Source organism: Ascaphus truei, chromosome 6 (assembly GCF_040206685.1).
Source record: "Ascaphus truei isolate aAscTru1 chromosome 6, aAscTru1.hap1, whole genome shotgun sequence".
NCBI lineage: Eukaryota > Metazoa > Chordata > Amphibia > Anura > Ascaphidae > Ascaphus > Ascaphus truei.
In genome coordinates this window covers 35,924,305-35,938,273 of record NC_134488.1, presented here as the reverse complement: position 1 = coordinate 35,938,273, position 13,969 = coordinate 35,924,305, and the positions used below count along the sequence as shown (strand labels likewise).

The following is a 13,969-nucleotide window of genomic DNA, read 5'->3' as shown; positions in this document are numbered from 1 at the left end:
TATACATACATACATACATGATATACATACATACATACATACATGATAGACATACATACATGATATACATACATACATACATACATGATAGACATACATACATGATATACATACATACATACATACATACATAGATGATTTACATACATACATACATGAGACATACATACATGATATACATACATACATACATACATACATACATACATAGATGATATACATACATACATACATGATATACATACATACATACATGAGACATACATACATACATACATACATACATACATGAGACATACATACATGATAGACATACATACATGATATACATACATACATACATACATACATACATACATACATACATACATACATACATGAGACATACATACATGATATACATACATACATACATACAATCTCAGGCAGAGGGGCAGAAAGAAACACGAGATGAGTATTTCTGTGTTTATGAACTTCAAGAAGATAAAAATTCCTTAATAAAATGTGTCTGTCTGTATATAGCGGCGTTATTGTGCATGTCGCTTTACACCAGTAATACACCTGACATAATAATATAACAGAACAAATAATACAAATAAAATATAAAGGGAATAAGCGCTTTAGACATAAAAGTAACATTAGGAAAAGGAGTCCCTGCCCCGATGAGCTTACAATCTAAGTGCTAAATAGGAAGAACGTACAGAGACAGTAGGAGGGCGTTCTGGTAAGTGCGTCTGCAGGGGGACAAGGTTAAGTATGAGGTGTAAAGTATCAGCCACTGAGCTCTCTATACGCTTCGTTAAGGAGGTGTGTTTTAAGATAGGTCTTAAAGGTGGATAGGGAGGGTGCTAGTCGGATATTGAGGAGAATATAGATGTTTTAGATTTATTTTTTTAATCTTATCTGTGATAAGTCAAAGTGTTTCCACCTTTTGTCTTCTTGAGCTGTAGTCAGACTGTTATAACCCAAAGCGTGGAGGTTACAGTTACAGGGACCCTCCCTTGTAAAACTAATACTAAAACTGTACTAATGGCAGTGACATGTATCAGGAGGCACATCTAGATTCACATGTAATTATTAGATGCCTCAAATTTTCTATAGCTCTGGCACATTTAAAACTGTTAAACATACAGTAAAAGCTAATGAACACAGAACCTATTATGTCCGACTGTATATTAGTAGTTAATAATAGGGTTTCGTTAACCACACAATCTGTACAGTCCCTTTTGTAACTATGATATGGGACTGCCTGATATCATTTCCCATTCAGCGTCTCTGTTTTACACAGTATAAACTCTTACAAAATAAACATACAGGGGAATTGTCCCTGTAAGGAGCGTCAGTAGGAGTGAAGTAGTTGTTGAGTGCTGCACATATGATATATAATATGACAGTTATTTTTTCTTTATCTTTAACTTTGCATAACAATAAAATATAATGAGGCCGTTACCTTCTACGCAACCAATCTGCGTCACGTCAGAAAAGCTGAAATTCCCCCAAAAATATACAATGATCCGCACTGAACATTTTTTCTGCATTAATGCAAAGATTTCTCCTCCCTATCAGTGAATCTCCCCTGCACGCTCCCGGTACTTACCTGCACACGGGTGTGACACGAGTGTGGGAGCTATGAGGAGATCACAGACTTTTATAAACGTTCAACTGAATTTCACTTTCATTTCTTAAAAATCTGTTCTGCTTTTAGACGCATTTTTTCATAGACTCAAACATTTTCATCTGTTTTGTTTCAATGTTCTGACCGCTCCCTTTTCCTGCGGCTTTAAGATAAGCGTCACATTGAGCTTTAGAGGATCTAATACAGAGAGTTTGCATTTCAATGACAGACTGAGGAAAAGGATGGCAAGTTATTAAATCCCTCGACTGCAAAACCGGGGCAAAAAAACAGCACCAGATTTATCAATAAAAAGGGATCCTATTACAAGTAACTGGAGTTTTTAAGGATGTCGGTTCTTGTGAAATCCATCCAACATCATGAGGCACCCAAGGGAAACTGCATATCATTCATAGCAGCACTCAGTTATGCTCACCACAAACCTGGACCGGACCGCGGGGCTGAGGTGGGGATAGATATACACCGACCTTAGACCACAAAGCCGGATCCGGGTTGCGAATTCCGTGGACAAACGTAGCCGGGTTAGGACTGGTGAAGGCAGGGTAATAGGTAGACAAGCCAAGGTCAGGGCAGGCGGCACATGAGCGGAGGTCGTGGTCACGAGCTGAGGTCATCATCAGGACAACAAGGCAGAAGTTGCTTCGGCGTATAGAGCAGGAACTGGAACTACCGCTTCAGCATAGAGAGACGGAAACTGGAACTACAACTTCAGCATAGAGAGCCGGACACTGGAACTACGCCGCTTCAGCGTAGAGAGCAGGAACTGGAATTGCGCCCCTTCAGCGTAGAGAGCAGGAAACAGGAACTTGGGATCCAGTGCTTCAGTACAGAACTGCTCCCCCAGCCAGGTACAGCTGTGAGTAGTGGAGGCTACTGGAAGCAGGAAGATTGCAAAATGGAAAGCACGGAGGATCCAGCACTTCAGCAGAGAACAGCTCTCCCTAGCCGGGTACAGCTGAGTGGAGGAGGCCACTGGAAGGTCACTGGGAACTGCAGACAGGACAAGAAACACTGAGGGCTTCAGTGTAACCGCTTTAGCGCGGCGAAGTCTGCCAGAAACTAGGAGCTATGGCAAGAAGGCCAAGGCAGGCAAACAGAGAGGCTGTGGCAAGCAAAGTTACTTGAGAAAGTCTATGTTCAACAACTTCCTGGGGGGAGGGGCAGGAGTTAAATAGAACAGGCAGCCAATGAGGCAGTGCTGCATAGGAGGCAGCAAGAAGCAGGCTGCAGTCTAATTGAAGGAGCAGGTGATTCTTAATTGCAGGTTTTAGACAGGGGTTTGTCTGCAAACACTATAGCTCTGTTAGGATGAGTTCCAGCCAAACGTAGGAGCGGATTCCTTAGACTGAGTAATTAGAGACTGCATATCATTCATAGCAGCGCTCAGCACCCGAGTGACAAGACACTGCATATCATTCATAGCAGCGCCCAGCACCTGTGTGATAAGAGACTGCATATTATATATTATATATTATATATTATATATTATATAGTATATGCAAGTGATCCAATGCTAAGTAAAAAACATATTTGAATGCTGTTTTCTGTCTACCCCTAATCAAATTAACTGTTGCCACCTAGGCAGGGAACACCCTGTGTAGAAAACCATTTGTTTGAATGTGCCTCAGATGTGCTAATTAAGCAGACAGAACCACACGGTCAGGTGACTTTTTAGGCCTATTTAAACCCAGTCAGAACAGCTAGTCTGCCTGCAGCCCATATCCAAGTGGCCCATTATAAGTGGCATGTCTACTGAACAACTGAAGTTTAAAAGGAAGTTCAAAAGAAGTGAGGAAGAAGCGGACACCCCATCTGGCCCTGATTCCTGCATTTGAACTACGCTGGAAAGGAGGATATCATCAATACCAGACTGCATCATTACTGCTGTGATGCTGCCTCTACCATTTATATTTGCTGTGACTTCACTTCTTCTCAAATTATGCACTTCTTTTTACCAGCCTCAGTATGTCTCTAGCTCTATTCAGATATCTCCATCTCTCCTTCCTTCACCACTTCTCTTTTCACATGAACTCCTTTCTTACCTGCGTCCTCTGACACCACACAGCTATATCCCCTGCACTAAAAACACCCCTACAAATCATCCTCACACATCCTCTTTCTGTCCATGCTACTCCTCCTTGCTTCTGGGGATATCTCTCCCAATTCTGGTCCCTGTCTTATTCCTACATGCGCTCATCCTCGCCTGCCAATTGCAACCTCTACTTCTTCTGGTGTCAACCCCTCCAACCTCATACCCATCCCCTGCCACCCTCCCCCCTCTCTCCCTTTCTCCTGTGCTCTTTGGAATGCTCGCTCCCTTTCTAACAAGTTCCTCTCTGTGCATGACTTCTTTCTCTCTCACTCCCTGCTTCTCTTTGCTATAACTGAGACCTGGCTCACTCAGTCTGACTCTGCTCTGGAAGCTGTCCTCTCCTACGGTGGACTTTCTTTCTCCCACACTCCGCGCCCTGATGGCAGGGGTGGAGGCGTGGGGCTCCTGCTCTCCTCTCTCTGAAGTTACCGAACCCTTCCTATTCCCCCCTCTCTTGCTTTTCCCTCCTTTGAGGTTCACACTGTCCAGATCTTCTCTCCTCTCCCTGTCCATGTGGCGGTCATCTATCGCGCACCTACCTCTACTCATCCCCCTTCTGCCTTTCTCTCTCACTTTGAATCCTGGCTCTCTTTCTTTCTCTCCTCAGACTCCCCTGTTCTTCACCTTGGGGACTTCAATTGCCACATTGATGACCCCTCTCTCCCTTGGGCTTCCCGCTTTCTTTCTCTAACCTCTTCTTTTGGCCTTCAACAGTGGACTGCAGCCAGCACCCACAAGGATGGCCACTACTTAGACCTGGTTTTCACTAAGAATTTCTCTCTCTCCGATTTCTCCATTTCCCCTTTTCCTCTCTCTGACCATCATCTCATCTCATTCTCTCTATCTCGCTTCTCCCCTTATCCACCTCCATCTACCCCCCGGTTCTGCAGAAACCTGCGCTCTATTCACTTACCTGACTTTGAGTCAACTTTACGCTTCTCCCTCTCCTCTCTCAGCTCTGCTACAGACCCCGACAACCTGGTCAGGAACTACAACTCTGTCTTGTCCTCCTCTCTTGATCTACATGCCCCGCTTTCTCTCTGCCGCACTCGCCCTTCTAACCCTAGACCCTGGCTAAATTCCCACACGCGCATGCTGCGTTCCTCCACTCGTTCCTCTGAACACCTCTGGAGGAAGTCTCACACTCTCGCAGACTTCCTTCACTACAAATTTATGCTATCCTGTTTCAACTCTGCCCTCTCGCAAGCTAAACAAGCCTACTTTTCTGCACTAATCAACATGCACAAGTCTAACCCACGCCGACTGTTCTCTGTCTTTGATACTCTACTCAAACCACCATCAGCTGCCTCTCCTTCCTCCATCTCCACTCAGGACTTTGCTGACTATTTTAAGGAAAAGGTGGAATCCATACATCAGAACATCCCCTCTGTTTCGTCTTCCCATCCTACACCTCTTCCTAACTCTCCTCCTGCCTTCCTTGACTCTTTTTCCACTGTCTCAGAGGAGGATGTGTCGCTGTTGATCGCCTCTTCTCCCTCTACCACTTGCCCTCTTGACCCCATTCCCTCCCATCTCCTAAAACCTCTTGCTCCTACTATAATCCCTACGCTCACACACATTTTTAACTCCTCCCTCTGCTCTGGAAACTTTCCATCCTCCTTCAAACATGCAACAGTCATACCATTACTGAAAAACAGCAAGCTTGACCCTACCTGTCTTTCTAACTATCGACCTGTCTCCCTCCTGCCTTTTGCCTCTAAACTCCTTGAACGTCTTGTATTCTCTCGCTTGCTCCATTTTCTCAACACCTATTCTCTCCTAGACCCTCTACAATCTGGCTTCTGCACTGCTCACTCCACGGAAACAGCCCTCACTAAAATAACTGATGACCTCCATGCTGCCAAAGACAGAGGTCATTACACTCTGCTCATATTACTCGACCTCTCTGCAGCATTTGATACTGTGGATCACCCTCTTCTCCTTCACATTCTCCACACTCTTGGTATTCGAAACAAAGCTCTATCCTGGATCTCATCCTACCTCTCCCATCGTACTTTCAGTGTCTCTTCTGCTAACACCTCCTCCTCCTCTATTGATCTCTCTGTGGGGGTACCCCAGGGCACTGTCCTAGGACCTCTTCTCTTTTCTGTACACACTCTCTCTAGGTGACCTAATAATATCTTTTGGGTTTAAATATCACCTCTATGCTGACGACACACAAATATACTTTTCAACACCCGACCTTACACCTGCTATACAGACCAAAGTTTCTGAATGTCTCTCTGCTATATCATCCTGGATGGCCCTCCGTCGCCTTAAACTCAACATGGCTAAAACAGAGCTCCTCATACTTCCTCCCAAACCTGGCCCTACTACCTCCTTCCATATTACTGTTGGAACTACGATCATTCACCCAGTAGCCCAAGCACGCTGCCTAGGGGTCACACTCGACTCCTCTCTCACATTCGCCCCTCACATTCAAAACATTTCTAAAACTTGTCGCTTTTTCCTCCGCAATATAACAAAGATACGCCCTTTCCTCTGTTGCTCGACTGCTAAAACTCTGACTCAGGCCCTCATTCTCTCCTGTCTTGATTACTGTAACCTCCTGCTGTCCGGCCTTCCTGCCTCTCACCTGTCTCCCTTACAATCTATCCTAAATGCTGCTGCCAGAATCACTCGACTCTTTCCTAGATCTGTCTCAGCATCTCCCCTCCTGAAATCCCTCTCCTGGCTTCCGATCAAATCCCGCATCTCACACTCCATTCTTCTCCTCATTTTTAAAGCTTTACACTCTTCTGCCCCTCCTTACATCTCAGCCCTAATTTCTCGCTATGCACCATCCCGACTCTTGCGTTCTGCTCAAGGATGTCTTCTTTCTACCCCCTTTTTATCTAAAGCTCTCTCCCGCCTTAAACCTTTTTCACTGACTGCCCCACACCTCTGGAATTCCCTTCCCCTCAGTACCCGACTACCACCCTCTCTATCCACCTTTAAGACCCACCTTAAGACACACTTGCTTAAAGAAGCATACGAATAAATAAAAAATAAAAAAAAGATGAGGGGTTTGTTACCCACGTGGAACTGATTGGAACAGATGAGGGATTTGTTACCCACGTGGAACTGATTGGAACAGATGAGGGATTTGTTACCCACGAGGAACTGATTGGCTGGTATATTAGTTAGACACAGATCAGATGGTGGTATCGCTTTCTGCTCCACTACGGTATATTGTGATTGCTTGTGTACCCAACGCATGATAACGGCAAGATGTGCCCTGACACTATGTATCGTACTGAGGAACTATGGTGAAAACGGGGGGGGGGGGGGTTGCAAGGCTGCATTTGCACCCCGAGGAATTGTTATCGCACTTACATAGGCCCTGAGCTCTTCCCCACTGCAATTGAACTGATTGCTGGGGGGAGACAGCGGGGCCTCTGTATAGGAGCAGCCCTCATCGTCAGCATCGCAGTGTCATGTGACGCTGCGTAGTCATGGTGACTTAACGTCACATGGTGATACGTTGCCATGACAACGTGCCCTTGCATGACGCAAAGTTCACATGTCATGTGTTGCCATGACAACGCACCATCACGTGATGCAGTGACGTCATGACAACAATGTGTCACATGACGTCGATGGGGAGAGCTGGTAAAAACAGCACCCCCCAATCAGAAGAACGGCAGTATTGACAGTTTGCTTATGCAATTATAAAATGAAGTTTCTTCCGTCGGGGAGAAGCATGCCGTGCACTGCATACACTAAAGTGCCAAGGTGGGACTGATGCCGCTGGGTCACCAAAAGGTCATCTTTATTGAAGTCTGCAAACCATGTAACAGCGCCACAAGTAGCTCGAGGAGGACGCTCTGACGCGTTTCGTGCGTGGTGCACTTTGTCAAAGAGTAGCGTTCTCCTCGAAAGTCCCGGCATTTGTAATGATTGGCCGCCCAATGTCCCGCCCCCCTGCGTCATCCTCTGGATCTCCCGCGATACGTGGTCTCTGGAGTCCACTGGTGACGCTAAGGAGGTGGTAACACCCGCAGTCTCTCAATAATGAAGTGCCAGGACGCATATAATACTTACATAAACAATACATGTAAATACAATTATATTAACTAATTTTATTTGCTATTCAGTCCTATTACATTGACTTCAGGTATTATGTTCCAGGTTTAGATTAGGTTTCTTATGCAATTATAAATTGTCTTTTCTTGGGAGAGAGAGAGAATCTGCTATTGTATGCCCCTAAGGAAGTTGCTTGTTATGCGATGAAACGCGTAGGGCCTCTCTGATTGGTGATTCCAGCAGTCACGTCATTTGTCGCACTGCGTCTAGCCCCACCCCTGAATGACGGATTAAATCTGGGATTCGCCTGCTCAGCTATTTGCCGGCTTCTACATCTGCTGCTGGACGCCAAATGCTGTTCTCTTCATGGCGCTGCTGGAGCCTTTCTCCTGCTCCCCTGGGTCAGTTTTTACATTGTGACTGAGCCTGTCGGAGGCCGCCCAGACGGGAGGTTGCAGCAGGGAGCTGATCCTTCTTGTCTCCTGTGTGGTTCTGTGAATACAGCCAAGCAGAGTTTCCCACCGGTTTTTCAACATTGCGATTTTATCACGCATTGTTTGTGAGTGTGCACTTTTAAGGTTTCTTCAACCTAGTATACAGTATGTATTAAAACAATATTACTCTATGGGACATGCACTTCTGCTCTTTGTTTTTTTAGATCGATTTGGAAATTGGTTTATTCCACAGAAGCTGCTCAGACCCCAAGAATCATCGGGGTCATCTACCCTATATCCTTTATACACTGGGACTTTGTTGTGTTGATCAATATCTCCTATTTGTTTAGGATAAATATTCATTGTACCTCTTTTAGCGCTGACTATATATATATATATATATATATATATATATATATATATATATATATATATATATATAGTAGATAAGGTTGAAAAAAGACATACGTCCATCAAGTTCAACCTATGCTAAATGTAGACAACAGATACCTTATCCTATATCTATACTTACTTATTGATCCAGAGGAAGGCAAACAAAAAACCCATTAAGGGGAAAAATTAATTCCTTCCTTACTCCAAGAATTGGCAATCAGATTAATCCCTGGATCAACATCCTTCCCATGTATACTTATTTGGTATATCCCTGTATACCTTTCCCATCTAAAATGATGTCCAACCTTTTTAAGAACAAATCTATTGTATCTGCCATCACAGTCTCCATGGGTAATGAATTCCACATTTTAACTGCCCTTACTGTAAAGAACCCTTTCCTTTGTTACTGGTAAAATCTCCTTTCCTCCAACCTTAAGGAATGGCCCGAGTCCTTTGCACTGCCCTTGGGATGAATAGTTCTTTTAAAAGCTCCTTGTATTGTCCCCGAATATATGTATATATAGTTATCATAACCCCTCTTAGATGCCTCTTTTCTAATGAAACCATGTTATGATCACTGTTACCCAAATGTTCCAGGACTTGAATATTTGTTTTTACTTCTACATTGTTTGATATTACCAAATCCAGTACATCCCCTCTACTGGTTGATTCCTCAATAATTTGGGTCATATTGTCTTTAAGCACCCCCAAAAACCTGTTTCCTTTTGTTGTAATGCTAATCTCATTCCCCCAGTCTATGTCTTGACAATTAAAATCCCCCATTATGCAAACATAACCCAGTTGTGATGCTTTCTCAATTGCAAAAGTATTTTAGCTTCCTAAATCTCACTGATATTTGGTGGTTTATAGCATATCCCTTCAAACATTTTCTTTATACTTTTACCTCCACTGCTAATTTCTATCCACAAGGTCTCTACATTTTCATCATTCCCTTCATAAACATCTTCCCTTATAATTGGTTTTAGATCCGGTTTAACATATAAACATACTCCACCTCCCCTTCTATTTGTTCGATACTTCCGAAAAAGAGAATAACCCTCTAAATTAACTGTCCAGTCATGAGGTTCATCCCACCATGTTTCAATAATGCCTATGATATTATTCTGCTCCATTACAGCTATTAATTCAAGCTCCCCCATTTTATCTGTCAGGCTTCTTGCATTAGCAAGCATGCATTTCAGGGTTTTTTCAGCCTGTACTATTATCTTATCTGCTCCTTCCTTTCTGCGCCCACTTGGTTTAGTCTGTCACGGTGAGATTATGGCAGGCTGTATAGGGTCACATAAATATATATAACAGATGATATATATTTATCACTGGGTCTGAACTGAAACGAGTCTTAGATATAATAAAGTATATTTATTCCTTTGGCTAGGTGAACACACGAATAATACAGTAACAGACAAGAAGTACACTTACTTTGGGGTTGGGGAATGAGAAGTATATAGCATAGCAATTATCTCGCAATCAGATAGCCATCAGATGATAATTTGAAGACAAAGGATACAGGGTGAACATCAGTTAATAAACCTTTTGTGCCCTATCCTTAACCTTGAGTACCGTGGATTGGTTTTCAATTAACTCCAGCCAGTGGTTAACGTGGGAACACTTTTTGACCCATGCCCCCCGGCCAGTTGGGATATGCGCAGTAGAGCTCTGGGGTCCCATTTCTATAACCCCTCCTCTATATCAGGAATGCCAGCTAGTCTACCAAATGGAGTACAGGGCAGGAAATCCTTTGTTGTGAGCTGTGAAATGGAACACTTGAAGACTACTCTGGTTTGAGGAGTCTCCACCCTCATGCAAACAGTGGAGGTGACAAAACCCTTTGAAACATACTCAGGTCCTAGACATGGGGTCGCCTTTCTGGCCATATGCTACTCTGGTATGCAAAGGACTTTCCTCTGAGTTTTACCCATATCTTGGAATACAGTATGTTGGATAAAACATGAACATAATAAAATATCCGGTTCCTTTGGGTCCAGCAGGTCCAAACTTCCCAGTTCTCAATGCCGGAACTGGGACACCCTATGGTCCAATTTGCGACCTGCTACGACCTGGGAAACCGGAGATACACAAATACACTTAAAACCGTTTTACATTTTAATACAAAAGTCTCCGCTAACAGAAATCACGTTTTTTCACTTAATCCCCACTGAAAACAACGGGTTCCGCCGCCATAGACTCTCAATGGCAAACCGCCGCCACTGGCGGCTATGGGAATCGCCGCCATAGACTTTCAACGGGGCGATGCCGCCGTTGAAGTCAATGGGGGGTTTCCGCCGTAGCCGGTCAATGGGGTTTGGCCGCCATTGAAGTCTATGGGAAAAATCACGAACTTTCAAGGGGGTCCATACTCCGTCGGGTTGGTCTCAGAGGGTCAAGTATGGTTCTGCAGCGATGCCGGAGCAGTGGCTACAGATACCCCAAACCCTGACTCTCTGGACCCTCCGGAACCGGAGCTATGGAATACCAAAATTCAGCTTTTCACACTTAGCCGTTTTCCTGAGCCGGTTCGGCCGCCGCCATTGGAACCTATGGCGCGGCCCGCTCTTATGGGTTTGACCCTTATCGGGGGTCCAGGATACGGGGACCCGGTTGTGGTCGAGTGGGGGGAAGCCTAGGATCTAGGGACAGAAATAATTTTATTCCTAGGGGCCCTAGAACTGTTTATTCCCACGCGACTTGTCGTTGAACTTGACTTGTAAGTGATTAAAGCTCTCCTATTGAAATTGTATCCGCTTTGCAGTTAAGCGGTTTGGACGGCAGCCAACTTGTTCCTGGAAAGCTCTGTCAAGGGTTTCTCCATTGAACTCAATGAGCCTATTGACTTTCAATGGGAAACGGCCGCTCTCCCTCTCGGACGCCATCTGCTGCTCTTCTTAGGAACCAGACTCCCCAGCATGATTCACCATTAAGAAGCATTGAGCCCTAATGGGGCCTATGGGAACCTGCAAAATGGTGCCTGAAAAGGCAGGAACATTACACAAAGGGCTATAATCACTATACCACTATTAACCCTTGTGCTCCCGGATGGATCCCAGTGTGTGCTGCAGACCAGATGTTACAATAAAACAGGAAAAACAGGGGAATACACATGTACATGTCATTACAGGGGTTAAATCACCGTTCTGGGTCTTAGCCCAGTTAACCCTTTGACTCCCGGGTGAGGTCAGGCGATGGCCAAATGGGGTGTAGCCCCTTCATTCCTGGGCCATCCCCTTTCTCCCTCTACACCTCCCCTTCTTAATGAGTGTCCTGTGGCCCACTGGCCCTAACGGGGAGTGGGGCACTGCTGGCACCATTAATGAACTCAGTCTCAGAGGGATAGTCCTGGCGTGAAAGTCCATCAGCATTGCTGTTTTCACTGCCCTTTTTGTGTTGAATGGTAAATTCAAATTCTTGCAAAGCCAAGCTCCATCTCAGCAACTTGGCATTCTCCCCTGATACCCTCTGTAGCCAACTCAGGGGATTGTGGTCTGTGAGGACCGTGAAAGCCCTCCCATATACATAGGGTTGAAGCTTTTTGAGTGCCCACACAATGGCCAAGCACTCCTTCTCAATGGTGGCATAAGCCACTTCCTTGGGGAGCAGTTTGCGACTTAGATACACCACAGGGTGCTCTTTGCCGTCGTCCCCACCTGGCTTAACACAGCCCCCACATCAAAGTCTGAGGCATCAGTTTGTATAAGAAAATGCTTGGTATAGTCTGGGGCAGCCAGTATAGGGGCTCCAGCAAGCGCAGTTTTCAGGGCCTGGAAAGCAGTTTCACAGGCAGGAGTCCAGGTAATAAGCACAGGCAGTTGCTTCTTGGTCAGATCAGTCAGGGGTTTGGCCAGGGTGCTGTACTGTGGGACAAATTTCCTATAGTACCCTGCGGTGCCCAATAATGCCATGACCTGTTTCTTGGTTTTTGGAACAGGCCACTCAACTATGGCTTCTACCTTGGCTGGCTCTGGCTTGAGATGCCCTCCACCCACCCTGTGCCCTAAGTACAGGACTTCTGCCATCCCTACCATACACTTAGTGGGTTTTAAGGTAAGCCCTGCCTCCCTGATCCTACCCAGCACCGCAGCCACATGTCCTATGTGGGAGTCCCAGAAATTACTAAAGACAGCAATGTCATCTAAGTAAGCCCTGGCATAGGTCTGCATCCCTTCCAGTATCCTATCGACCAGGCGTTGAAAGGTAGCCGGGACATTCTTCATCCCAAATGGCATCACTAAGAACTCATAGAGGCCACTTGGAGTGATGAATGCTGACTTCTCCCTAGCCTCCAGGGTTAGTGGGATTTGCCAATAGCCTTTGCTCAAATCCATGGTGGTCAGATACTTTGCCCCCGCGAGTTCATCTAGTAACTCATCCATGCGGGGCATGGGGTAAGCATCGGACACCGTCCCAGCATTGAGCAACCGGTAGTCCACACAAAACCTAGTGGTCTTGTCCTTTTTAGGAACTAGGACTACTGGACTTGCCCAAGGGCTCTGGGATGGAGTAATTACCCCTAGGGTCAGCATCTCCTCAATCTCTCTTTCCATACTGGTCTTGACCTCTGCTGACACTCTATAAGCGTGCTTATGCAGAGGCTGCAGGTCCCCTGTGTGTACTGGGTGTTTGGTGAGATATGTGGTCCCTGGCATGTCAGTGAAGAGGGCGCTATACTGAGCTAGCATGTCCCTGGCTTCTCCCTTCTGCCTAGCACTCAACTGTGCCCCTATCTCTATCTGCTCTACAGTGTTTCCCTGCCTTGCCTCCCCTAGGAGATCAGGCAGAGCATTGCTCGCCGGATCCTCCAGCAGTGGACTACAAATGGCCAGCACTGCTCCCATACTCGGTGTTCTGTACTCTTTCAACATGTTGATGTGGTACACTGGCGGCACACTTTATTAAAGTGCGGCCAGTTCCGCAAGCCGGGAGATTTCCCGGCTTGCTAGTGGCATCCCCTCGGCGTGCCGCGCGTCACCGATGCGCGGTCACGCGTCATCGGGTGCCTGCACCCCCTGCACGTGCGTCCAGGGCTCCCCGAGGGAGCCCTGGTGTCCCACGATGTGGGGGACGGCGGCAGGGGGTTCCGGGGGACCCGGCGGACCCGGAGAGGAGAGGGGGAAGCCCCGATCGGCGGGCCTCTCCACCGAGGCTTCGGCGCGTGCCCGGGACATCCCGGCGCGCGCCAGGTTACTGTCGCGACCGAGACCTGGCAAATGCTCGAATAAACTCGGCCGCGAAAGTATGTCTTGTGCCTCTCAGGAGCTACCTGTACAACATAGTTGCACTCATTCACCTTTCGGATAACCGAGTACGGTCCCGACCAGGCAGCCATCAGCTTGTTCTCCCGAGTGGGTTTGAGAACAAGTACCTGCTGTCCTGGGA

General features: G+C 46.1%; 1 protein-coding gene across 1 annotated transcript in view; it reads right to left on the bottom strand.

The window, feature by feature from the left end:
• LOC142498034 (uncharacterized) overlaps nt 1-1,895 on the bottom strand; it is a 115,233-nt gene extending 113,338 nt beyond the window's left edge. Inside the window, exon 1 of the mRNA XM_075606543.1 lies at nt 1,598-1,895. The gene's annotated coding sequence lies outside the window, so the exon portion shown is untranslated. The remainder of the gene's footprint in view (nt 1-1,597) is intronic.
• Nucleotides 1,896-13,969: the final 12,074 nt, after the last annotated feature.